Genomic DNA, 25,471 nt, shown 5'->3' on the forward strand with positions numbered 1-25,471 from the left:
AAAGATGTAACTCTGTGAGATTAATTAACAGAACACAGAGCAGTTTTTCAGAAAGCTTCTTTTCAATTTTGAACGGGAACAGCCTTAGCGAAAGGCTTCTTGAGGGGAAAGATTTATTCTGTGAGATGAAATAACAGAACACAGAGTAGTTTCTCAGAAAGCTTCTTTCCAGTTTTGAACGGAAGATATTTCCTTTTTCACCATAGCCCTCTTTGGGCTTCCAAATATCCCTTTGCCAATTCCACAAGAACAGCCTTAGCGAAAGGCTTCTTGGAGGGAAAGATGTAACTCTGTGAGATGAATTAACAGAACACAGAGCTGTTTCTCAGAAATCTTCTTTCCAGTTTTGAACAGAAGATATTTCCTTTTTCAACATAGCCCTCTATGGGCTTCCAAATATCTCTTTGCCAATTCCACAAGAACAGCCTTAGCGAAAGGCTTCTTGAAGGGAAAGATGGAACTCTGTGAGATGAATTAACAGAACACAGAGCAGTTTCTCAGAAAGCTTCTTTCCAGTTTTGAACGGAAGATATTTCCTTTTTCACCATAGCCCTCTATGGGTTTCCAAATATCCCTTTGCCAATTCCACAAGAACAGCCTTAGCGAAAGGCTTCTTGTAGGGAAAGATGTAACTCTGTGAGATGAATTAATAGAACACAGAGCAGTTTCTCAGAAAGCTTCTTTCCAGATTTGAACGGAAGATATTTCCTTTTCCACCATAGCCCTCTATGGGCTTCCAAATATCCGTTTGCCAATTCCACAACGATATCCTTAGCGAAAGGCTTCTTGAAGGGAAAGATGTAACTCTGTGAGATGAATTAACAGAACACAGAGCAGATTTTCAGAAAGCTTCTTTTCAGTTTTGAACGAGAACAGCCTTAGCGAAAGGCTTCTTGAGGGGAAAGATTTATTCTGTGAGATGAATTAACAGAACACAGAGCAGTTTCTCAGAAAGCTTCTTTCCAGTTTTGAACGGAAGATATTTCCTTTTACACCATAGCCCTCTATGGGCTTCCAAATATCCCTTTGCCAATTCCACAAGAACAGCCTTAGCGAAAGGCTTCTTGAAGGGAAGGATTTACTCTGTGAAATGAATTAACAGAACACAGAGCAGTTTCTCAGAAAGCTTCTTTCCAGTTTTGAACGGAAGATATTTCCTTTTTCACCATAGCCCTCTATGGGCTTCCAAATATCCCTTTGCCAATTCCACAAAAACAGCCTTAGTGAAAGGCTTCTTGAAGGGAAAGATGTAACTCTGTGAGATGAATTCACAGAACACAGAGCTGTTTCTCAGAAATCTTCTTTCCAGTTTTGAACAGAAGATATTTCCTTTTTCAACATAGCCCTCTATGGGCTTCGAAATATCTCTTTGCCAATTCCACAAGAGAAGCCTTAGCGAAAGGCTTCTTGAAGGGAAAGATGTAACTCTGTGAGATGAATTAACAGAACACAGAGCAGTTTCTCAGAAACCTTCTTTCAAGTTTTGAACGGAAGATATTTCCTTTTCCACCATAGCCCTCTATGGGCTTCCAAATATCCGTTTGCCAAATCCACAACGACATCCTTAGCGAAAGGCTTCTTGAAGGGAAAGATGTAACTCTGTGAGATGAATTAACAGAACACAGAGCAGTTTTTCAGAAAGCTTCTTTTCAGTTTTGAACGAGAACAGCGTTAGCGAAAGGCTTCTTGCGGGAAAAGATTTATTCTGTGAGATGAATTAACAGAACACAGAGCAGTTTCTCAGAAAGCTTCTTTCCAGTTTTGAACGGAAGATATTTCCTTTTTCACCATAGCCCTTTATGGGCTTCCATATATCCCTTTGCCAATTCCACAAGAACAGCCTTAGCGAAAAGCTTCTTGGACGGAAAGATGTAACTCTGTGAGATGAATTAACAGAACACAGAGCTGTTTCTCAGAAATCTTCTTTCTAGTTTTGAACAGAAGATATTTCCTTTTTCAACATAGCCCTCTATGGGATTCCAAATATCTCTTTGCCAATTCCACAAGAACAGCCTTAGCGAAAGGCTTCTTGAAGGGAAAGATGTAACTCTGTGAGATGAATTAACAGAACACAGAGCAGTTTCTCAGAAAGCTTCTTTCCAGTTTTGAACGGAAGATATTTCCTTTTCCACCATTTCCCTCTATGGGCTTCCAAATATCCCTTTGCCAATTCCACAAGAACAGCCTTAGCGTAAAGCTTCTTGAAGGGAAAGATGTAACTCTGTGAGATGAATTAACAGAACACAGAGCAGTTTCTCTGAAAGCTTCTTTCCAGTTTTGAACAGAAGATATTTCCTTTTTCAACATAGCCCTCTATGGGCTTCCAAATATCTCTTTGCAAATTCCACAAGAACAGCCTTAGCGAAAGGCTTCTTGAATGGAAAGATGTAACTCTGTGAGATGAATTCACAGAACACAGAGCAGTTTCTCAGAAATCTTCTTTCCAGTTTTGAACAGAAGATATTTCCTTTTTCAACATAGCCCTCTATGGGCTTCCAAATATCTCTTTGCCAATTCCACAAGAGCAGCCTTAGCGAAAGGCTTCTTGAAGGGAAAGATGTTACTCTGTGAGATGAATTAACAGAACACAGAGCAGTTTCTCAAAAAGCTTCTTTCCAGTTTTGAACGGAAGATAATTCCTTTTCCACCATAGCCCCCTATGGGCTTCCAAATATCCGTTTGCCAATTCCACAACGACATCCTTAGCGAAAGGCTTCTTGAAGGGAAAGATGTAAGTCTGTGAGATGAATTAACAGAACACAGAGCAGTTTTTCAGAAAGCTTCTTTTCAGTTTTGAACGAGAACAGCCTTAGCGAAAGGCTTCTTGAGGGGAAAGATTTATTCTGTGAGATGAATTAACAGAACACAGAGCAGTTTCTCAGAAAGCTTCTTTCCAGTTTTGAACGGAAGATATTTCCTTTTACACCATAGCCCTCTATGGGCTTCCAAATATCTCTTCTCCAATTCCACAAGAGCAGCCTTAGCGAAAGGCTTCTTGAGGGGAAAGATTTATTCTGTGAGATGAATTAACAGAACACAGAGCAGTTTCTCAGAAAGCTTCTTTCCAGTTTTGAACGGAAGATATTTCCTTTTACACCATAGCCCTCTATGGGCTTCCAAATATCTCTTCTCCAATTCCACAAGAGCAGCCTTAGCGAAAGGCTTCTTGAAGGGAAAGATGTAACTGTGTGAGATGAATTAACAGAACACAGAGTAGTTTCTCAGAAAGCTTCTTTCCAGTTTTGAACGAAAGATATTTCCTTTTTCACCATAGCCCTCTATGGGCTTCCAAATATCCCTTTGCAAATTCCACAAGAACAGCCTTAGCGAAAGGCTTTTTGAAGGGAAAGATGTAACTCTGTGAGATGAAATAACAGAACACAGAGCAGTTTCTCAGAAAGCTTCTTTCCAGTTTCGAACGGAAGATATTTCCTTTTTCACCATAGCCCTCTATGGGCTTCCAAATATCCCATTGACAATTCCACAAGAACAGCCTTAGCGAAAGGCTCCTTGAAGGGAAAGATGTACCTCTGTGAGATGAATTAAGAGAACACAGAGCAGTTTCTCAGAAAGCTTCTTTCCAGTTTTGAACGGAAGATATTTCCTTTTTCACCATAGCCCTCTATGGGCTTCCAAATATCCCTTTGCCAATTCCACAAGAACAGCCTTAGCGAAAGGCTTCTTGAAGGGAAGGATTTACTCTGTGAAATGAATTAACAGTACACAGAGCAGTTTCTCAGAAAGCTTCTTTCCAGTTTTGAACGGAAGATATTTCCTTTTTTACCATAGCCCTCTATGGGCTTCCAAATATCCCTTTGCGAATTCCACAAAAACAGCCTTAGCGAAAGGCTTCTTGAAGGGAAAGATGTAACTCTGTGAGATGAATTCACAGAACACAGAGCTGTTTCTCAGAAATCTTCTTTCCAGTTTTGAACAGAAGATATTTCCTTTTTCACCATAGCCCTCTATGGGCTTCCAAATATCTCTTTGCCAATTCCACAAGAGCAGCCTTAGCGAAAGGCTTCTTGAAGGGAAACATGTAACTCTGTGAGATGAATTAACAGAACACAGAGCAGTTTCTCAGAAAGCTTCTTTCCAGTTTTGAACGGAAGATATTTCCTTTTCCACCATAGCCCTCTATGGGCTTCTAAATATCCGTTTGCCAATTCCACAACGACATCCTTAGCGAAAGGCTTCTTGAAGGGAAAGATGTAACTCTGTGAGATTAATTAACAGAACACAGAGCAGTTTTTCAGAAAGCTTCTTTTCAGTTTTGAACGAGAACAGCCTTAGCGAAAGGCTTCTTTAGGGGAAAGATTTATTCTGTGAGATGAATTAACAGAACACAGAGCAGTTTCTCAGAAAGCTTCTTTCCAGTTTTGAACGGAAGATATTTCCTTTTTCACCTATCCCTCTTTGGGCTTCCAAATATCCCTTTGCCAATTCCACAAGAACAGCCTTAGCGAAAGGCTTCTTAGAGGGAAAGATGTAACTCTGTGAGATGAATTAACAGAACACAGAGCTGTTTCTCAGAAATCTTCTTTCCTGTTTTGAACAGAAGATATTTCCTTTTTCAACATAGCCCTCTATGGGCTTCCAAATATCTCTTTGCCAATTCCACAAGAACAGCCTTAGCGAAAGGCTTCTTGAAGGGAAAGATGTAACTCTGTGTGATGAATTAACAGAACACAGAGCAGTTTCTCAGAAAGCTTCTTTCCAGTTTTGAACGGAAGATATTTCCTTTTTCACCATAGCCCTCTATGGGTTTCCAAATATCCCTTTGCCAATTCCACAAGAACAGCCTTAGCGAAAGGCTTCTTGAAGGGAAAGATGTAACTCTGTGAGATGAATTAATAGAACACAGAGCAGTTTCTCAGAAAGCTTCTTTCCAGGTTTGAACAGAAGATATTTCCTTTTTCAACATAGCCCTCTATGGGCTTCCAAATATCTCTTTGCCAATTCCACAAGAGCAGCCTTAGCGAAAGGCTTCTTGAAGGGAAAGATGTAACTCTGTGAGATGAATTAACAGAACACAGAGCAGTTTCTCAAAAAGCTTCTTTCCAGTTTTGAACGGAAGATATTTCCTTTTCCACCATAGCCCCCTATGGGCTTCCAAATATCCGTTTGCCAATTCCACAACGACATCCTTACCGAAAGGCTTCTTGAAGGGAAAGATGTAACTCTGTGAGATGAATTAACAGAACACAGTGCAGTTTTTCAGAAAGCTTCTTTTCAGTTTTGAACGAGAACAGCCTTAGCGAAAGGCTTCTTGAGGAGAAAGATTTATTCTGTGAGATGAAGTAACAGAACACCGAGCAGTTTCTCAGAAAGCTTCTTTCCAGTTTTGAAAGGAAGATATTTCCTTTTACACCATAGCCCTCTATGGGCTTCCAAATATCTCTTCTCCAATTCCACAAGAGCAGCCTTAGCGAAAGGCTTCTTGAAGGGAAAGATGTAACTCTGTGAGATGAATTAACAGAACACAGAGTAGTTTCTCAGAAAGCTTCTTTCCAGTTTTGAATGAAAGATATTTCCTTTTTCACCATAGCCCTCTATGGGCTTCCAAATATCCCTTTGCCAATTCCACAAGAACAGCCTTAGCGTAAAGCTTCTTGAAGGGAAAGATGTAACTCTGTGAGATGAATTAAAAGAACACAGAGCAGTTTCTCAGAAAGCTTCTTTCCAGTTTTGAACGGAAGATATTTCCTTTTTCACCATAGCCCTCTATGGGCTTCCAAATATCCCTTTGCCAATTCCACAAGAACAGCCTTAGCGAAAGGCTTCTTGAAGGGAAAGATGTAACTCTGTGGAATGAATTAACAGAACACAGAGCAGTTTCTCAGAAAGCTTCTTTCCAGTTTTGAAAGGAAGATATTTCCTTTTTCACCATAGCCCTCTATGGGCTTCCAAATATCCCTTTGCCAATTCCACAAGAACAGCCTTAGCGAAAGGCTTTTTGAAGGGAAGGATATACTCTGTGAAATGAATTAACAGAACACAGAGCAGTTTCTCAGAAAGCTTCTTTCCAGTTTTGAACGGAAGATATTTCCTTTTTCACCATAGCCCTCTATGGGCTTCCAAATATCCCTTTGCCAATTCCACAAGAACAGCCTTAGCGAAAGGCTTCTTGAAGGGAAAGATGTAACTCTGTGAGATGAATTAACAGAACACAGAGCAGTTTCTCAGAAAGCTTCTTTCCAGTTTTGAACGGAAGATATTTCCTTTTTCACCATAGCCCTCTATGGGCTTCCAAATATCCCTTTGCCAATTCCACAAGAACAGCCTTAGCGAAAGGCTTTTTGAAGGGAAGGATATACTCTGTGAAATGAATTAACAGAACACAGAGCAGTTTCTCAGAAAGCTTCTTTCCAGTTTTGAACGGAAGATATTTCCTTTTTCACCATAGCCCTCTAGGGGCTTCCAAATATCCCTTTGCCAATTCCACAAGAACAGCCTTAGCGAAAGGCTTCTTGAAGGGAAAGATGTAACTCTGTGAGATGAATTAACAGAACACAGAGCAGTTTCTCAGAAAGCTTCTTTCCAGTTTTGAACGGGAGATATTTCCTTTTTCACCATAGCCCTCTATGGGCTTCCAAATATCCCTTTGCAAATTCCACAAGAACAGCCTTAGCGAAAGGCTTTTTGAAGGGAAAGATGTAACTCTGTGAGATGAATTAACAGAACAGAGAGCAGTTTCTCAGAAAGCTTCTTTCCAGTTTCGAACGGAAGATATTTCCTTTTTCACCATAGCCCTCTATGGACTTCCAAATATCCCTTTGCCAATTCCACAAGAACAGCCTTAGCGAAAGGCTTCCTGAAGGGAAAGATGTAACTCTGTGAGATGAATTAACAGAACACAGAGCAGTTTCTCAGAAAGCTTCTTTAAAGTTTTGAACGGAAGATATTTCCTTTTTCACCATAGCCCTCTATGGGCTTCCAAATATCCCTTTGCCAATTCCACAAGAACAGCCTTAGCGAAAGGCTTCTTGAAGGGAAGGATTTACTCTGTGAAATGAATTAACAGAACACAGAGCAGTTTCTCAGAAAGCTTCTTTCCAGTTTTGAACGGAAGATATTTCCTTTTTCACCATAGCCCTCTATGGGCTTCCAAATATCCCTTTTCCAATTCCACAAAAGCAGCCTTAGCGAAAGCCTTCTTGAAGGGAAAGATGTAACTCTGTGAGATGAATTCACAGAACACAGAGCTGTTTCTCAGAAATCTTCTTTCCAGTTTTGAACAGAAGATATTTCCTTTTTCACCATAGCCCTCTATGGGCTTCCAAATATCTCTTTGCCAATTCCACAAGAGCAGCCTTAGCGAAAGGCTTCTTGAAGGGAAAGATGTAACTCTGTGAGATGAATTAACAGAACACAGAGCAGTTTCTCAGAAAGCTTCTTTCCAGTTTTGAACGGAAGATATTTCCTTTTCCACCATAGCCCTCTATTGGCTTCCAAATATCCGTTTGCCAATTCCACAACGACATCCTTAGCGAAAGGCTTCTTGAAGGGAAAGATGTAACTCTGTGAGATTAATTAACAGAACACAGAGCAGTTTTTCAGAAAGCTTCTTTTCAATTTTGAACGGGAACAGCCTTAGCGAAAGGCTTCTTGAGGGGAAAGATTTATTCTGTGAGATGAAATAACAGAACACAGAGTAGTTTCTCAGAAAGCTTCTTTCCAGTTTTGAACGGAAGATATTTCCTTTTTCACCATAGCCCTCTTTGGGCTTCCAAATATCCCTTTGCCAATTCCACAAGAACAGCCTTAGCGAAAGGCTTCTTGGAGGGAAAGATGTAACTCTGTGAGATGAATTAACAGAACACAGAGCTGTTTCTCAGAAATCTTCTTTCCAGTTTTGAACAGAAGATATTTCCTTTTTCAACATAGCCCTCTATGGGCTTCCAAATATCTCTTTGCCAATTCCACAAGAACAGCCTTAGCGAAAGGCTTCTTGAAGGGAAAGATGGAACTCTGTGAGATGAATTAACAGAACACAGAGCAGTTTCTCAGAAAGCTTCTTTCCAGTTTTGAACGGAAGATATTTCCTTTTTCACCATAGCCCTCTATGGGTTTCCAAATATCCCTTTGCCAATTCCACAAGAACAGCCTTAGCGAAAGGCTTCTTGTAGGGAAAGATGTAACTCTGTGAGATGAATTAATAGAACACAGAGCAGTTTCTCAGAAAGCTTCTTTCCAGATTTGAACGGAAGATATTTCCTTTTCCACCATAGCCCTCTATGGGCTTCCAAATATCCGTTTGCCAATTCCACAACGATATCCTTAGCGAAAGGCTTCTTGAAGGGAAAGATGTAACTCTGTGAGATGAATTAACAGAACACAGAGCAGATTTTCAGAAAGCTTCTTTTCAGTTTTGAACGAGAACAGCCTTAGCGAAAGGCTTCTTGAGGGGAAAGATTTATTCTGTGAGATGAATTAACAGAACACAGAGCAGTTTCTCAGAAAGCTTCTTTCCAGTTTTGAACGGAAGATATTTCCTTTTACACCATAGCCCTCTATGGGCTTCCAAATATCCCTTTGCCAATTCCACAAGAACAGCCTTAGCGAAAGGCTTCTTGAAGGGAAGGATTTACTCTGTGAAATGAATTAACAGAACACAGAGCAGTTTCTCAGAAAGCTTCTTTCCAGTTTTGAACGGAAGATATTTCCTTTTTCACCATAGCCCTCTATGGGCTTCCAAATATCCCTTTGCCAATTCCACAAAAACAGCCTTAGTGAAAGGCTTCTTGAAGGGAAAGATGTAACTCTGTGAGATGAATTCACAGAACACAGAGCTGTTTCTCAGAAATCTTCTTTCCAGTTTTGAACAGAAGATATTTCCTTTTTCAACATAGCCCTCTATGGGCTTCGAAATATCTCTTTGCCAATTCCACAAGAGAAGCCTTAGCGAAAGGCTTCTTGAAGGGAAAGATGTAACTCTGTGAGATGAATTAACAGAACACAGAGCAGTTTCTCAGAAACCTTCTTTCAAGTTTTGAACGGAAGATATTTCCTTTTCCACCATAGCCCTCTATGGGCTTCCAAATATCCGTTTGCCAAATCCACAACGACATCCTTAGCGAAAGGCTTCTTGAAGGGAAAGATGTAACTCTGTGAGATGAATTAACAGAACACAGAGCAGTTTTTCAGAAAGCTTCTTTTCAGTTTTGAACGAGAACAGCGTTAGCGAAAGGCTTCTTGCGGGAAAAGATTTATTCTGTGAGATGAATTAACAGAACACAGAGCAGTTTCTCAGAAAGCTTCTTTCCAGTTTTGAACGGAAGATATTTCCTTTTTCACCATAGCCCTTTATGGGCTTCCATATATCCCTTTGCCAATTCCACAAGAACAGCCTTAGCGAAAAGCTTCTTGGACGGAAAGATGTAACTCTGTGAGATGAATTAACAGAACACAGAGCTGTTTCTCAGAAATCTTCTTTCTAGTTTTGAACAGAAGATATTTCCTTTTTCAACATAGCCCTCTATGGGATTCCAAATATCTCTTTGCCAATTCCACAAGAACAGCCTTAGCGAAAGGCTTCTTGAAGGGAAAGATGTAACTCTGTGAGATGAATTAACAGAACACAGAGCAGTTTCTCAGAAAGCTTCTTTCCAGTTTTGAACGGAAGATATTTCCTTTTTCACCATTTCCCTCTATGGGCTTCCAAATATCCCTTTGCCAATTCCACAAGAACAGCCTTAGCGTAAAGCTTCTTGAAGGGAAAGATGTAACTCTGTGAGATGAATTAACAGAACACAGAGCAGTTTCTCTGAAAGCTTCTTTCCAGTTTTGAACAGAAGATATTTCCTTTTTCAACATAGCCCTCTATGGGCTTCCAAATATCTCTTTGCAAATTCCACAAGAACAGCCTTAGCGAAAGGCTTCTTGAATGGAAAGATGTAACTCTGTGAGATGAATTCACAGAACACAGAGCAGTTTCTCAGAAATCTTCTTTCCAGTTTTGAACAGAAGATATTTCCTTTTTCAACATAGCCCTCTATGGGCTTCCAAATATCTCTTTGCCAATTCCACAAGAGCAGCCTTAGCGAAAGGCTTCTTGAAGGGAAAGATGTTACTCTGTGAGATGAATTAACAGAACACAGAGCAGTTTCTCAAAAAGCTTCTTTCCAGTTTTGAACGGAAGATAATTCCTTTTCCACCATAGCCCCCTATGGGCTTCCAAATATCCGTTTGCCAATTCCACAACGACATCCTTAGCGAAAGGCTTCTTGAAGGGAAAGATGTAACTCTGTGAGATGAATTAACAGAACACAGAGCAGTTTTTCAGAAAGCTTCTTTTCAGTTTTGAACGAGAACAGCCTTAGCGAAAGGCTTCTTGAGGGGAAAGATTTATTCTGTGAGATGAATTAACAGAACACAGAGCAGTTTCTCAGAAAGCTTCTTTCCAGTTTTGAACGGAAGATATTTCCTTTTACACCATAGCCCTCTATGGGCTTCCAAATATCTCTTCTCCAATTCCACAAGAGCAGCCTTAGAGAAAGGCTTCTTGAGGGGAAAGATTTATTCTGTGAGATGAATTAACAGAACACAGAGCAGTTTCTCAGAAAGCTTCTTTCCAGTTTTGAACGGAAGATATTTCCTTTTACACCATAGCCCTCTATGGGCTTCCAAATATCTCTTTTCCAATTCCACAAGAGCAGCCTTAGCGAAAGGCTTCTTGAAGGGAAAGATGTAACTCTGTGAGATGAATTAACAGAACACAGAGTAGTTTCTCAGAAAGCTTCTTTCCAGTTTTGAACGAAAGATATTTCCTTTTTCACCATAGCCCTCTATGGGCTTCCAAATATCCCTTTGCAAATTCCACAAGAACAGCCTTAGGGAAAGGCTTTTTGAAGGGAAAGATGTAACTCTGTGAGATGAAATAACAGAACACAGAGCAGTTTCTCAGAAAGCTTCTTTCCAGTTTCGAACGGAAGATATTTCCTTTTTCACCATAGCCCTCTATGGGCTTCCAAATATCCCTTTGACAATTCCACAAGAACAGCCTTAGCGAAAGGCTCCTTGAAGGGAAAGATGTACCTCTGTGAGATGAATTAAGAGAACACAGAGCAGTTTCTCAGAAAGCTTCTTTCCAGTTTTGAACGGAAGATATTTCCTTTTTCACCATAGCCCTCTATGGGCTTCCAAATATCCCTTTGCCAATTCCACAAGAACAGCCTTAGCGAAAGGCTTCTTGAAGGGAAGGATTTACTCTGTGAAATGAATTAACAGTACACAGAGCAGTTTCTCAGAAAGCTTCTTTCCAGTTTTGAACGGAACATATTTCCTTTTTCACCATAGAACTCTATAGGCTTCCCAATATCCCTTTGCGAATTCCACAAAAACAGCCTTAGCGAAAGGCTTCTTGAAGGGAAAGATGTAACTCTGTGAGATGAATTCACAGAACACAGAGCTGTTTCTCAGAAATCTTCTTTCCAGTTTTGAACAGAAGATATTTCCTTTTTCACCATAGCCCTCTATGGGCTTCCAAATATCTCTTTGCCAATTCCACAAGAGCAGCCTTAGCGAAAGGCTTCTTGAAGGGAAAGATGTAACTCTGTGAGATGAATTAACAGAACACAGAGCAGTTTCTCAGAAAGCTTCTTTCCAGTTTTGAACGGAAGATATTTCCTTTTCCACCATAGCTCTCTATGGGCTTCTAAATATCCGTTTGCCAGTTCCACAACGACATCCTTAGCGAAAGGCTTCTTGAAGGGAAAGATGTAACTCTGTGAGATTAATTAACAGAACACAGAGCAGTTTTTCAGAAAGCTTCTTTTCAGTTTTGAACGAGAACAGCCTTAGCGAAAGGCTTCTTGAGGGGAAAGATTTATTCTGTGAGATGAATTAACAGAACACAGAGCTGTTTCTCAGAAATCTTCTTTCCAGTTTTGAACAGAAGATATTTCCTTTTTCAACATAGCCCTCTATGGGCTTCCAAATATCTCTTTGCCAATTCCACAAGAACAGCCTTAGCGAAAGGCTTCTTGAAGGGAAAGATGTAACTCTGTGTGATGAATTAACAGAACACAGAGCAGTTTCTCAGAAAGCTTCTTTCCAGTTTTGAACGGAAGATATTTCCTTTTTCACCATAGCCCTCTATGGGTTTCCAAATATCCCTTTGCCAATTCCACAAGAACAGCCTTAGCGAAAGGCTTCTTGAAGGGAAAGATGTAACTCTGTGAGATGAATTAATAGAACACAGAGCAGTTTCTCAGAAAGCTTCTTTCCAGGTTTGAACAGAAGATATTTCCTTTTTCAACATAGCCCTCTATGGGCTTCCAAATATCTCTTTGCCAATTCCACAAGAGCAGCCTTAGCGAAAGGCTTCTTGAAGGGAAAGATGTAACTCTGTGAGATGAATTAACAGAACACAGAGCAGTTTCTCAAAAAGCTTCTTTCCAGTTTTGAACGGAAGATATTTCCTTTTCCACCATAGCCCCCTATGGGCTTCCAAATATCCGTTTGCCAATTCCACAACGACATCCTTACCGAAAGGCTTCTTGAAGGGAAAGATGTAACTCTGTGAGATGAATTAACAGAACACAGTGCAGTTTTTCAGAAAGCTTCTTTTCAGTTTTGAACGAGAACAGCCTTAGCGAAAGGCTTCTTGAGGGGAAAGATTTATTCTGTGAGATGAAGTAACAGAACACCGAGCAGTTTCTCAGAAAGCTTCTTTCCAGTTTTGAACGGGAGATATTTCCTTTTTCACCATAGCCCTCTATGGGCTTCCAAATATCCCTTTGCAAATTCCACAAGAACAGCCTTAGCGAAAGGCTTTTTGAAGGGAAAGATGTAACTCTGTGAGATGAATTAACAGAACACAGAGCAGTTTCTCAGAAAGCTTCTTTCCAGTTTCGAACGGAAGATATTTCCTTTTTCACCATAGCCCTCTATGGACTTCCAAATATCCCTTTGCCAATTCCACAAGAACAGCCTTAGCGAAAGGCTTCCTGAAGGGAAAGATGTAACTCTGTGAGATGAATTAACAGAACACAGAGCAGTTTCTCAGAAAGCTTCTTTAAAGTTTTGAACGGAAGATATTTCCTTTTTCACCATAGCCCTCTATGGGCTTCCAAATATCCCTTTGCCAATTCCACAAGAACAGCCTTAGCGAAAGGCTTCTTGAAGGGAAGGATTTACTCTGTGAAATGAATTAACAGAACACAGAGCAGTTTCTCAGAAAGCTTCTTTCCAGTTTTGAACGGAAGATATTTCCTTTTTCACCATAGCCCTCTATGGGCTTCCAAATATCCCTTTGCCAATTCCACAAAAACAGCCTTAGCGAAAGGCTTCTTGAAGGGAAAGATGTAACTCTGTGAGATGAATTCACAGAACACAGAGCTGTTTCTCAGAAATCTTCTTTCCAGTTTTGAACAGAAGATATTTCCTTTTTCACCATAGCCCTCTATGGGCTTCCAAATATCTCTTTGCCAATTCCACAAGAGCAGCCTTAGCGAAAGGCTTCTTGAAGGGAAAGATGTAACTCTGTGAGATGAATTAACAGAACACAGAGCAGTTTCTCAGAAAGCTTCTTTCCAGTTTTGAACGGAAGATATTTCCTTTTCCACCATAGCCCTCTATTGGCTTCCAAATATCCGTTTGCCAATTCCACAACGACATCCTTAGCGAAAGGCTTCTTGAAGGGAAAGATGTAACTCTGTGAGATTAATTAACAGAACACAGAGCAGTTTTTCAGAAAGCTTCTTTTCAATTTTGAACGGGAACAGCCTTAGCGAAAGGCTTCTTGAGGGGAAAGATTTATTCTGTGAGATGAAATAACAGAACACAGAGCAGTTTCTCAGAAAGCTTCTTTCCAGTTTTGAACGGAAGATATTTCCTTTTTCACCATAGCCCTCTTTGGGCTTCCAAATATCCCTTTGCCAATTCCACAAGAAAAGCCTTAGCGAAAGGCTTCTTGGAGGGAAAGATGTAACTCTGTGAGATGAATTAACAGAACACAGAGCTGTTTCTCAGAAATCTTCTTTCCAGTTTTGAACAGAAGATATTTCCTTTTTCAACATAGCCCTCTATGGGCTTCCAAATATCTCTTTGCCAATTCCACAAGAACAGCCTTAGCGAAAGGCTTCTTGAAGGGAAAGATGTAACTCTGTGAGATGAATTAACAGAACACAGAGCAGTTTCTCAGAAAGCTTCTTTCCAGTTTTGAACGGAAGATATTTCCTTTTTCACCATAGCCCTCTATGGGTTTCCAAATATCCCTTTGCCAATTCCACAAGAACAGCCTTAGCGAAAGGCTTCTTGTAGGGAAAGATGTAACTCTGTGAGATGAATTAATAGAACACAGAGCAGTTTCTCAGAAAGCTTCTTTCCAGATTTGAACGGAAGATATTTCCTTTTCCACCATAGCCCTCTATGGGCTTCCAAATATCCGTTTGCCAATTCCACAACGATATCCTTAGCGAAAGGCTTCTTGAAGGGAAAGATGTAACTCTGTGAGATGAATTAACAGAACACAGAGCAGTTTTTCAGAAAGCTTCTTTTCAGTTTTGAACGAGAACAGCCTTAGCGAAAGGCTTCTTGAGGGGAAAGATTTATTCTGTGAGATGAATTAACAGAACACAGAGCAGTTTCTCAGAAAGCTTCTTTCCAGTTTTGAACGGAAGATATTTCCTTTAACACCATAGCCCTCTATGGGCTTCCAAAAATCCCTTTGCCAATTCCACAAGAACAGCCTTAGCGAAAGGCTTCTTGAAGGGAAGGATTTACTCTGTGAAATGAATTAACAGAACACAGAGCTGTTTCTCAGAAATCTTCTTTCTAGTTTTGAACAGAAGATATTTCCTTTTTCAACATAGCCCTCTATGGGATTCCAAATATCTCTTTGCCAATTCCACAAGAACAGCATTAGCGAAAGGCTTCTTGAAGGGAAAGATGTAACTCTGTGAGATGAATTAACAGAACACAGAGCAGTTTCTCAGAAAGCTTCTTTCCAGTTTTGAACGGAAGATATTTCCTTTTTCACCATTTCCCTCTATGGGCTTCCAAATATCCCTTTGCCAATTCCACAAGAACAGCCTTAACGTAAAGCTTCTTGAAGGGAAAGATGTAACTCTGTGAGATGAATTAACAGAACACAGAGCAGTTTCTCTGAAAGCTTCTTTCCAGTTTTGAACAGAAGATATTTCCTTTTTCAACATAGCCCTCTATGGGCTTCCAAATATCTCTTTGCAAATTCCACAAGAACAGCCTTAGCGAAAGGCTTCTTGAATGGAAAGATGTAACTCTGTGAGATGAATTCACAGAACACAGAGCAGTTTCTCAGAAATCTTATTTCCAGTTTTGAACAGAAGATATTTCCTTTTTCAACATAGCCCTCTATGGGCTTCCAAATATCTCTTTGCCAATTCCACAAGAGCAGCCTTAGCGAAAGGCTTCTTGAAGGGAAAGATGTTACTCTGTGAGATGAATTAACAGAACACAGAGCAGTTTCTCAAAAAGCTTCTTTCCAGTTTTGAACGGAAGATAATTCCTTTTCCACCATAGCCCCCTATGGGCTTCCAAATATCCGTTTGCCAATTCCACAACGACATCCTTAGCGAAAGGCTTCTTGAAGGGAAAGATGTAACTCTGTGAGATGAATTAACAGAACACAGAGCAGTTTTTCAGAAAGCTTCTTTTCAGTTTTGAACGAGAACAGCCTTAGCGAAAGGCTTCTTGAGGGGAAAGATTTATTCTGTGAGATGAATTAACAGAACACAGAGCAGTTTCTCAGAAAGCTTCTTTCCAGTTTTGAACGGAAGATATTTCCTTTTACACCATAGCCCTCTATGGGCTTCCAAATATCTCTTCTCCAATTCCACAAGAGCAGCCTTAGCGAAAGGCTTCTTGAAGGGAAAGATGTAACTCTGTGAGATGAATTAACAGAACACAGAGTAGTTTCTCAGAAAGCTTCTTTCCAGTTTTGAACGAAAGATATTTCCTTTTTCACCATAGCCCTCTATGGGCTTCCAAATATCCCTTTGCCAATTCCACAAGAACAGACTTAGCGTAAAGCTTCTTGAAGGGCAAGATGTAACTCTGTGAGATGAATTAAAAGAACACAGAGCAGTTTCTCAGAAAGCTTCTTTCCAGTTTTGAGCGGAAGATATTTCCTTTTTCACCATAGCCCTCTATGGGCTTCCAAATATCCCTTTGCAAATTCCACAAGAACAGCCTTAGCGAAAGGCTTTTTGAAGGGAAAGATGTAACTCTGTGAGATGAATTAACAGAACAGAGAGCAGTTTCTCAGAAAGCTTCTTTCCAGTTTCGAACGAAGATATTTCCTTTTTCACCATAGCCCTCTATGGGCTTCCAAATATCCCTTTGCCAATTCGACAAGAACAGCCTTAGCGAAAGGCTTCTTGAAGGGAAAGATGTAACTCTGTGAGATGAATTAACAGAACACAGAGCAGTTTCTCAGAAAGCTTCTTTAAAGTTTTGAACGGAAGATATTTCCTTTTTCAACATAGCCCTCTATGGGCTTCCAAATATCCCTTTGCCAATTCCACAAGAACAGCCTTAGCGAAAGGCTTCTTGAAGGGAAGGATTTACTCTGTGAAATGAATTAACAGAACACAGAGCAGTTTCTCAGAAAGCTTCTTTCCTGTTTTGAACGGAAGATATTTCCTTTTTCACCATAGCCCTCTATGGGCTTCCAAATATCCCTTTGCCAATTCCACAAAAACAGCCCTAGCGAAAGCCTTCTTGAAGGGAAAGATGTAACTCTGTGAGATGAATTCACAGAACACAGAGCTGTTTCTCAGAAATCTTCTTTCCAGTTTTGAACAGAAGATATTTCCTTTTTCACCATAGCCCTCTATGGGCTTCCAAATATCTCTTTGCCAATTCCACAAGAGCAGCCTTAGCGAAAGGCTTCTTGAAGGGAAAGATGTAACTCTGTGAGATGAATTAACAGAACACAGAGCAGTTTCTCAGAAAGCTTCTTTCCAGTTTTGAACGGAAGATATTTCCTTTCCACCATAGCCCTCTATTGGCTTCCAAATATCCGTTTGCCAATTCCACAACGACATCCTTAGCGAAAGGCTTCCTGAAGGGAAAGATGTAACTCTGTGAGATTAATTAACAGAACACAGAGCAGTTTTTCAGAAAGCTTCTTTTCAGTTTTGAACGAGAACAGCCTTAGCGAAAGGCTTCTTGAGGGGAAAGATTTATTCTGTGAGATGAATTAACAGAACACAGAGCAGTTTCTCAGAAAGCTTCTTTCCAGTTTTGAACCGAGATATTTCCTTTTCCACCATAGCCCTCTATGGGCTTCCAAATATCCGTTTGCCAATTCCACAACGACATCCTTAGCGAAAGGCTTCTTGAAGGGAAAGATGTAATTCTGTGAGATGAATTAACAGAACACAGAGCAGTTTCTCAGAAAGCTTCTTTCCAGTTTTGAACGGAAGATATTTCCTTTTTCACCATAGCCCTCTATGGGCTTCCAAATATCCCTTTGCAAATTCCACAAGAACAGCCTTAGCGAAAGGCTTCTTGAAGGGAAAGATGTAACTCTGTGAGATGAATTAACAGAACACAGAGCAGTTTCTCAGAAAGCTTCTTTCCAGTTTTGAACGGAAGATATTTCCTTTTTCACCATAGCCCTCTATGGGCTTCCAAATATCCCTTTGTCAATTCCACAAGAACAGCCTTAGCGAAAGGCTTCTTGAAGGGAAAGATGTAACTCTGTGAGATGAATTAACAGAACACAGAGCAGTTTCTCAGAAAGCTTCTTTCCAGTTTTGAACGGAAGATATTTCCTTTTTCACTATAGCCCTCTAAGGACTTCCAAATATCCCTTTGCCAATTCCACAAGAACAGCCTTAGCGAAAGGCTTCTTGAAGGGAAAGATGGAACTCTGTGAGATGAATTAACAGAACACAGAGCAGTTTCTCAGAAAGCTTCTTTCCAGTTTTGAACGGAAGATATTTCCTTTTCCACCATAGCCCTCTATGGGCTTCCAAATATCCGTTTGCCAATTCCACAACGACATCCTTAGCGAAAGGCTTCTTGAAGGGAAAGATGTAACTCTGTGAGATGAATTAACAGAACACAGAGCAGTTTTTCAGAAAGATTCTTTTCAGTTTTGAACGAGAACAGCCTTAGCGAAAGGCTTCTTGAGGGGAAAGATTTATTCTGTGAGATGAATTAACAGAACCCAGAGCAGTTTCTCAGAAAGCTTCTTTCCAGTTTTGAACGGAAGATATTTCCTTTTTCACCATAGCCCTCTATGGGCTTCCAAATATCTCTTCTCCAATTCCACAAGAGCAGCCTTAGCGAAAGGCTTCTTGAAGGGAAAGATGTAATTCTGTGAGATGAATTCACAGAACACAGAGCAGTTTCTCAGAAAGCTTCTTTCCAGTTTTGAACGGAAGATATTTCCTTTTTCACCATAGCCCTCTATGGGCTTCCAAATATCCCTTTGCCAATTCCACAAGAACAGCCTTAGCGAAAGGCTTCTTGAAGGGAAAGATGTAACTCCGTGAGATGAATTAACAGAACACAGAGCAGTTTCTCAGAAAGCTTCTTTCCATTTTTGAACGGAAGATATTTCCTTTTTCACCATAGCCCTCTATGGGCTTCCAAATATCACTTTGCCAATTCCACAAGAACAGCCTTAGCGAAAGGCTTCTTGAAGGGAAAGATGTAACTCTGTGAGATGAATTAACAGAACACAAGGCAGTTTCTCACAAAGCTTCTTTCCAGTTTTGAACGGAAGATATTTCCTTTTTCACCATAGCCCTCTATTGGCTTCCAAATATCCCTTTGCCAATTCCACAAGAACAGCCTTAGCGAAAGGCTTCTTGAAGGGAAAGATGTAACTCTGTGAGATGAATTAACAGAACACAGAGCAGTTTCTCAGACAGCTTCTTTCCAGTTTTGAACGGAAGATGTTTCCTTTTTCACCATAGCCCTCTATTGGCTTCCAAATATCCCTTTGCCAATTCCACAAGAACAGCCTTAGCGAAAGGGTTCTTGAGGGGAAAGATTTATTCTGCGAGATGAATTAACAGAACACAGAGCAGTTTCTCAGAAATCTTCTTTCCAGTTTCGAACGGAAGATATTTCCTTTTTCACCATAGCCCTCAATGGGCTTCCAAATATCTCTTCTCCAATTACACAAGAGCAGCCTTAGCGAAAGGCTTCTTGAAGGGAAGGATGTAATTCGTGAGATGTATTCACAGAACACAGAGCAGTTTCTCAGAAAGCTTCTTTCCAGTTTTCAACGGAAGATATTTCCTTTTTTACCATAGCCCTCTAAGGGCTTCCAAATATCCCTTTGACAATTTCACAAGAACAGCCTCAGCTTAAAGCTTCTTGAAGGGAAAGATGTAACTCTGTGAGATGAATTAAAAGAACACATAGCAGTTTCTCAGAAAGCTTCTTTCCAGTTTTGAACGGAAGATATTTCCTTTTTCACCATAGCCCTCTATGGGCTTCCAAATATCCCTTGCCAATTCCACAAGAACAGCCTTAGAGAAAGGCTTCTTGAAGGGAAAGATGTAACTCTGTGAGATGAATTAACAGAACACAGAGCAGTTTCTCAGACAGCTTCTTTCCAGTTTTGAACGGAAGATATTTCCTTTTTCACCATAGCCCTCTATGGGCTTCCAAATATCCGTTTGCCAATTCCACAACGACAGCCTTAGCGAAAGGCTACTTGAAGGGAAAGATGTAACTCTGTGAGATGAATTAACAGAACACAGAGCAGTTTCTCAGAAAGCTTCTTTCCAATTTTGAACGGAAGATATTTCCTTTTTCACCATAGCCCTCTAAGGGCTTCCAAATATCCCTTTGCCAATTCCACAAGAACAGCCTTAGCGTAAAGCTTCTTGAAGGGAAAGATGTAACTCTTTGAAATGAATTAACAGAACACAGAGCCGTTTCACAGAAAGCTTCTTTCCAGTTTTTAACGGAAGATATTTCCTTTTTCACCATAGCCCTCTAGGGGCTTCCAAATATCCCTTTGCCAATTCCACAAGAACAGCCTTAGCGAAAGGCTTCTTGAAGGGAAAGATGTAAGTCTCTGAGATGAATTAACAGGACACAGAGCAGTTTCTAAGAAAGCTGCTTTCCAGTTTTGAACGGAAGATATTTCCTTTTTCACCATAGCCCTCTATGGGCTTCCAAATATCTCTTTGCCAATTCCACAAGAACAGCCTTAGCGAAAGGCTTCTTGAAGGGAAAGATGTAACTCTGTGAGATGAATTAACAGAACACAAGGCAGTTTCTCAGAAAGCTTCTTTCCAGTTTAGAACGGAAGATATTTTCTTTTTCACCATAGCCCACTATGGGCTTCCAAATATCCCTTTGCCAATTCCACAAGAACAGCCTTAGCGAAAGGCCTCTTGAAGGGAAAGATGTAACTCTGTGAGATGAATTAACAGAACACAGAGCAGTTTCTCAGAAAGCTTCTTTCCAATTTTGAACGGAAGATATTTCCTTTTTCACCATAGCCCTCTATGGGCTTCCAAATATCCCTTTGCCAATTCTCAAGAACAGCCTTAGCAAAAGGCTTCTTGAAGGGAAAGATGTAACTCTGTGAGATGAATTAACGGAACACAAGGCAGTTTCTCAGAAAGCTTCTTTCCAGTTTAGAACGGAAGATAATTCCTTTTCCACCATAGACCTCTAAGGGCTTCCAAATATCATTTTGCCAATTCCACAAGAACAGCCTTAGCGAAAGTCTTCTTGAAGGGAAAGATGTAACTCTGTGAGATGAATTAACAGAACACAGAGCAGTTTCTCAGAAAGCTTCTTTCCAGTTTTGAACGGAAGATATTTCCTTTTTCACCATAGCCCTCTAGGGGCTTCCAAATATCCCTTTTACAATTCCACAAGAACAGCCTTAGAGAAAGGCTTCTTGAAGGGAAAGATGTAACTCTGTGAGATGAATTAACAGAACACAGAGCAGTTTCTCAGAAAGCTTCTTTCCAGTTTTGAACGGAAGATATTTCCTTTTCCACCATAGCCCTCTATGGGCTTCCAAAAATCCGTTTGCCAATTCCACAACGACATCCTTAGTGAAAGGCTTCTTGAAGGGAAAGATGTAACTCTGTGAGATGAATTCACAGAACACAGAGCAGTTTCTCAGAAAGCTTCTTTCCAGTTTCGAACGGAATATATTTCCTTTTTCACCATAGCCCTCTATGGGCTTCCAAATATCCCTTTGCCAATTTCACAAGAACGGCCTTAGCTTAAAGCTTCTTGAAGGGAAAGATGTAACTCTGTGAGATGAATTAAAGGAACACATAGCAGTTTCTCAGAAAGCTTCTTTCCAGTTTTGAACGGAAGATATTTCCTTTTTCACCATAGCCCTCTATGGGCTTCCAAATATCCCTTTGCCAATTCCACAGGAACAGCCTTGGCGAAAGGCTTCTTGACGGGAAAGATTTACTCTGTGAGATGAATTAACAGAACACAGAGCAGTTTCTCAGAAAGCTTCTTGCCAGTTTTGAACGGAAGATATTTCCTTTTTCACCATAGCCCTCTATGGGCTTCCAAATATCACTTTGCCAATTCCACAAGAACAGCCTTATCGAAAGGCTTCTTGAAGGGAAAGATGTAACCCTGTGACATGTATTAATAGAACACAGAGCAGTTTCTCAGAAAGCTTCTTTCCAGTTTTGAACGGAAGATATTTCCTTTTCCCCCATAGCCCTCTATGGGCTTCCAAATATCCGCTTGCCAATTCCACAACGACATCCTTAGCGAAAGGCTTCTTAAAGGGAAAGATGTAACTCTGTGACATGATTTAACAGAACACAGAGCAGTTTCGCAGAAAGCTTCTTTCCAGTTTTGAACGGAAGATATTTCCTTTTTCAGTATAGCCCTCTATGGGCTTCCAAATATCCCTTTGCCAATTCCACAAGAACTGCCTTAGCGAAAGGCTTCTTGAAGGGAAAGATGTAACTCTGTGAGATGAATTAACGGAACACAGAACAGTTTCTCAGAAAGCTTCTTTCCAGTTTTGAACGGAAGATATTTCCTTTTTCACCATAGCCCTCTACGGGCTTCCAAATATCACTTTGCCAATTCCACAAGAACAGCCTTAGCGAAAGGCTTCTTGAAGGGGAAGATGTAACTCTGTGAGATGAATTAACAGAACACCGAAGAGTTTCTCAGAAAGCTTCTTTCCAGTTTTAAACGGAAGATATTTCCTTTTCCACCATAGCCCTCTACGGGCTTCCAAATATCCGTTTGCCAATACCACAACGACAGCCTTAGCGAAAGGCTTCTTGAAGGGAAAGATGTAACTCTGTGAGATGAATTAACAGAACACAGAGCAGTTTTTCAGAAAGCTTCTTTCCAGTTTTGAACGGAAGATATTTCCTTTTTCACCATAGCCCTCTATGGGCTTCCAAATATCCCTTTCCCATTTCCACAAGAACAGCCTTAGCGAAAGGCTTCTTGAAGGGAAAGATGTAACTCTGTGACATGAATTAAGAGAACACAGAGCAGTTTCTCAGAAGTCTTCTTTCCAGTTTTGAAAGGTAGATATTTCCTTTTCCATCATAGCCCTCTAGTGGCTTCCAAATATCCGTTTGCCAATTCCACAACGACAGCCTTAACGAAAGGCTTCTTGAAGGGAAAGATGTAACTCTGTGAGATGAATTAACAGAACACAAAGCAGTTTCTCAGAAGGTTTCTTTCCAGTTTTGAACGGAAGATATTTCCTTTTTCACCGTAGCCCTCTATGGGCGTCGAAATATACCTTTGCCAATTCCACAAGAACAGCCTTAGCGAAAGGGTTCTTGAGGGGAAAGATTTATTCTGTGAGATGAATTAACAGAACCCAGAGCAGTTTCTCAGAAAGCTTCTTTCCAGTTTTGAACGGAAGATATTTCCTTTTTCACCATAGCCCTCTATGGGCTTCCAAATATCTCTTCTCCAATTCCACAAGAGCAGCCTTAGCGAAAGGCTTCTTGAAGGGAAAGATGTAATTCTGTGAGATGAATTCACAGAACACAGAGCAGTTTCTCAGAAAGCTTCTTTCCAGTTTTGAACGGAAGATATTTCCTTTATCACCATAGCCCTCTATGGGCTTCCAAATATCCCTTTGCCAATTCCACAAGAACAGCCTTAGCGAAAGGCTTCTTGAAGGGAAAGATGTAACTCCGTGAGATGAATTAACAGAACACAGAGCAGTTTCTCAGAAAGCTTCTTTCCAGTTTTGAACGGAAGATATTTCCTTTTTCACCATAGCCCTCTATGGGCTTCCAAATATCACTTTGCCAATTCCACAAGAAAAGCCTTAGCGAAAGGCTTCTTGAAGGGAAAGATGTAACTCTGTGAGATGAATTAACAGAACACAGAGCAGTTTCTCAGAAAGCTTCTTTCCAGTTTTGAACGGAAGATATTTCCTTTTCCACCATAGCCCTCTATGGGCTTCCAAATATCCCTTTGCCAATTCCACAATGACATCCTTAGCGAAAGGCTTCTTAAGGGAAAGATGTAACTCTGTGAGATGATTTAAGAGAACACAGAGCAGTTTCTCAGAAAGCTTCTTTCCAGTTTTGAACGGAAGATATTTCCTTTTTCAGAATAGCCTTCTAAGGGCTTCCAAATATCCCTTTGCCAATTCCACAAGAACAGCCTTAGCGTAAAGCTTCTTGAAGGGAAAGATGTAACTCTGTGAGATGAATTAACAGAACACAGAGCAGTTTCTCAGAAAGCTTCTTTCCAGTTTTGAACGGGAGATATTTCCTTTTTCACCATAGCCCTCTATGGGCTTCCAAATATCCCCTTGCCAATTCCACAAGAACAGCCTTAGCGAAAGGCTTCTTGAAGGGAAAGATGTAACTGTGTGAGATGAATTAACAGAACACAGAGCAGTTTCTCAGAAAGCTTCTTTCCATTTTTGAACGGAAGATATTTCCTTTTTCACCATAGCCCTCTATGGGCTTCCAAATATCACTTTGCCAATTCCACAAGAACAGCCTTAGCGAAAGGCTTCTTGAAGGGAAAGATGTAACTCTGTGAGATGAATTAACAGAACACAAGGCAGTTTCTCACAAAGCTTCTTTCCAGTTTTGAACGGAAGATATTTCCTTTTTCACCATAGCCCTCTATTGGCTTCCAAATATCCCTTTGCCAATTCCACAAGAACAGCCTTAGCGAAAGGCTTCTTGAAGGGAAAGATGTAACTCTGTGAGATGAATTAACAGAACACAGAGCAGTTTCTCAGACAGCTTCTTTCCAGTTTTGAACGGAAGATGTTTCCTTTTTCACCATAGCCCTCTATTGGCTTCCAAATATCCCTTTGCCAATTCCACAAGAACAGCCTTAGCGAAAGGGTTCTTGAGGGGAAAGATTTATTCTGCGAGATGAATTAACAGAACACAGAGCAGTTTCTCAGAAATCTTCTTTCCAGTTTCGAACGGAAGATATTTCCTTTTTCACCATAGCCCTCAATGGGCTTCCAAATATCTCTTCTCCAATTACACAAGAGCAGCCTTAGCGAAAGGCTTCTTGAAGGGAAGGATGTAATTCGTGAGATGTATTCACAGAACACAGAGCAGTTTCTCAGAAAGCTTCTTTCCAGTTTTCAACGGAAGATATTTCCTTTTTTACCATAGCCCTCTAAGGGCTTCCAAATATCCCTTTGACAATTTCACAAGAACAGCCTCAGCTTAAAGCTTCTTGAAGGGAAAGATGTAACTCTGTGAGATGAATTAAAAGAACACATAGCAGTTTCTCAGAAAGCTTCTTTCCAGTTTTGAACGGAAGATATTTCCTTTTTCACCATAGCCCTCTATGGGCTTCCAAATATCCCTTGCCAATTCCACAAGAACAGCCTTAGAGAAAGGCTTCTTGAAGGGAAAGATGTAACTCTGTGAGATGAATTAACAGAACACAGAGCAGTTTCTCAGACAGCTTCTTTCCAGTTTTGAACGGAAGATATTTCCTTTTTCACCATAGCCCTCTATGGGCTTCCAAATATCCGTTTGCCAATTCCACAACGACAGCCTTAGCGAAAGGCTACTTGAAGGGAAAGATGTAACTCTGTGAGATGAATTAACAGAACACAGAGCAGTTTCTCAGAAAGCTTCTTTCCAATTTTGAACGGAAGATATTTCCTTTTTCACCATAGCCCTCTAAGGGCTTCCAAATATCCCTTTGCCAATTCCAGAAGAACAGCCTTAGCGTAAAGCTTCTTGAAGGGAAAGATGTAACTCTTTGAAATGAATTAACAGAACACAGAGCCGTTTCACAGAAAGCTTCTTTCCAGTTTTTAACGGAAGATATTTCCTTTTTCACCATAGCCCTCTAGGGGCTTCCAAATATCCCTTTGCCAATTCCACAAGAACAGCCTTAGCGAAAGGCTTCTTGAAGGGAAAGATGTAAGTCTCTGAGATGAATTAACAGGACACAGAGCAGTTTCTAAGAAAGCTGCTTTCCAGTTTTGAACGGAAGATATTTCCTTTTTCACCATAGCCCTCTATGGGCTTCCAAATATCTCTTTGCC

Source organism: Chlorocebus sabaeus, chromosome 14 (genome assembly GCF_047675955.1).
Source record: "Chlorocebus sabaeus isolate Y175 chromosome 14, mChlSab1.0.hap1, whole genome shotgun sequence".
NCBI classification, from domain to species: Eukaryota; Metazoa; Chordata; class Mammalia; order Primates; family Cercopithecidae; genus Chlorocebus; species Chlorocebus sabaeus.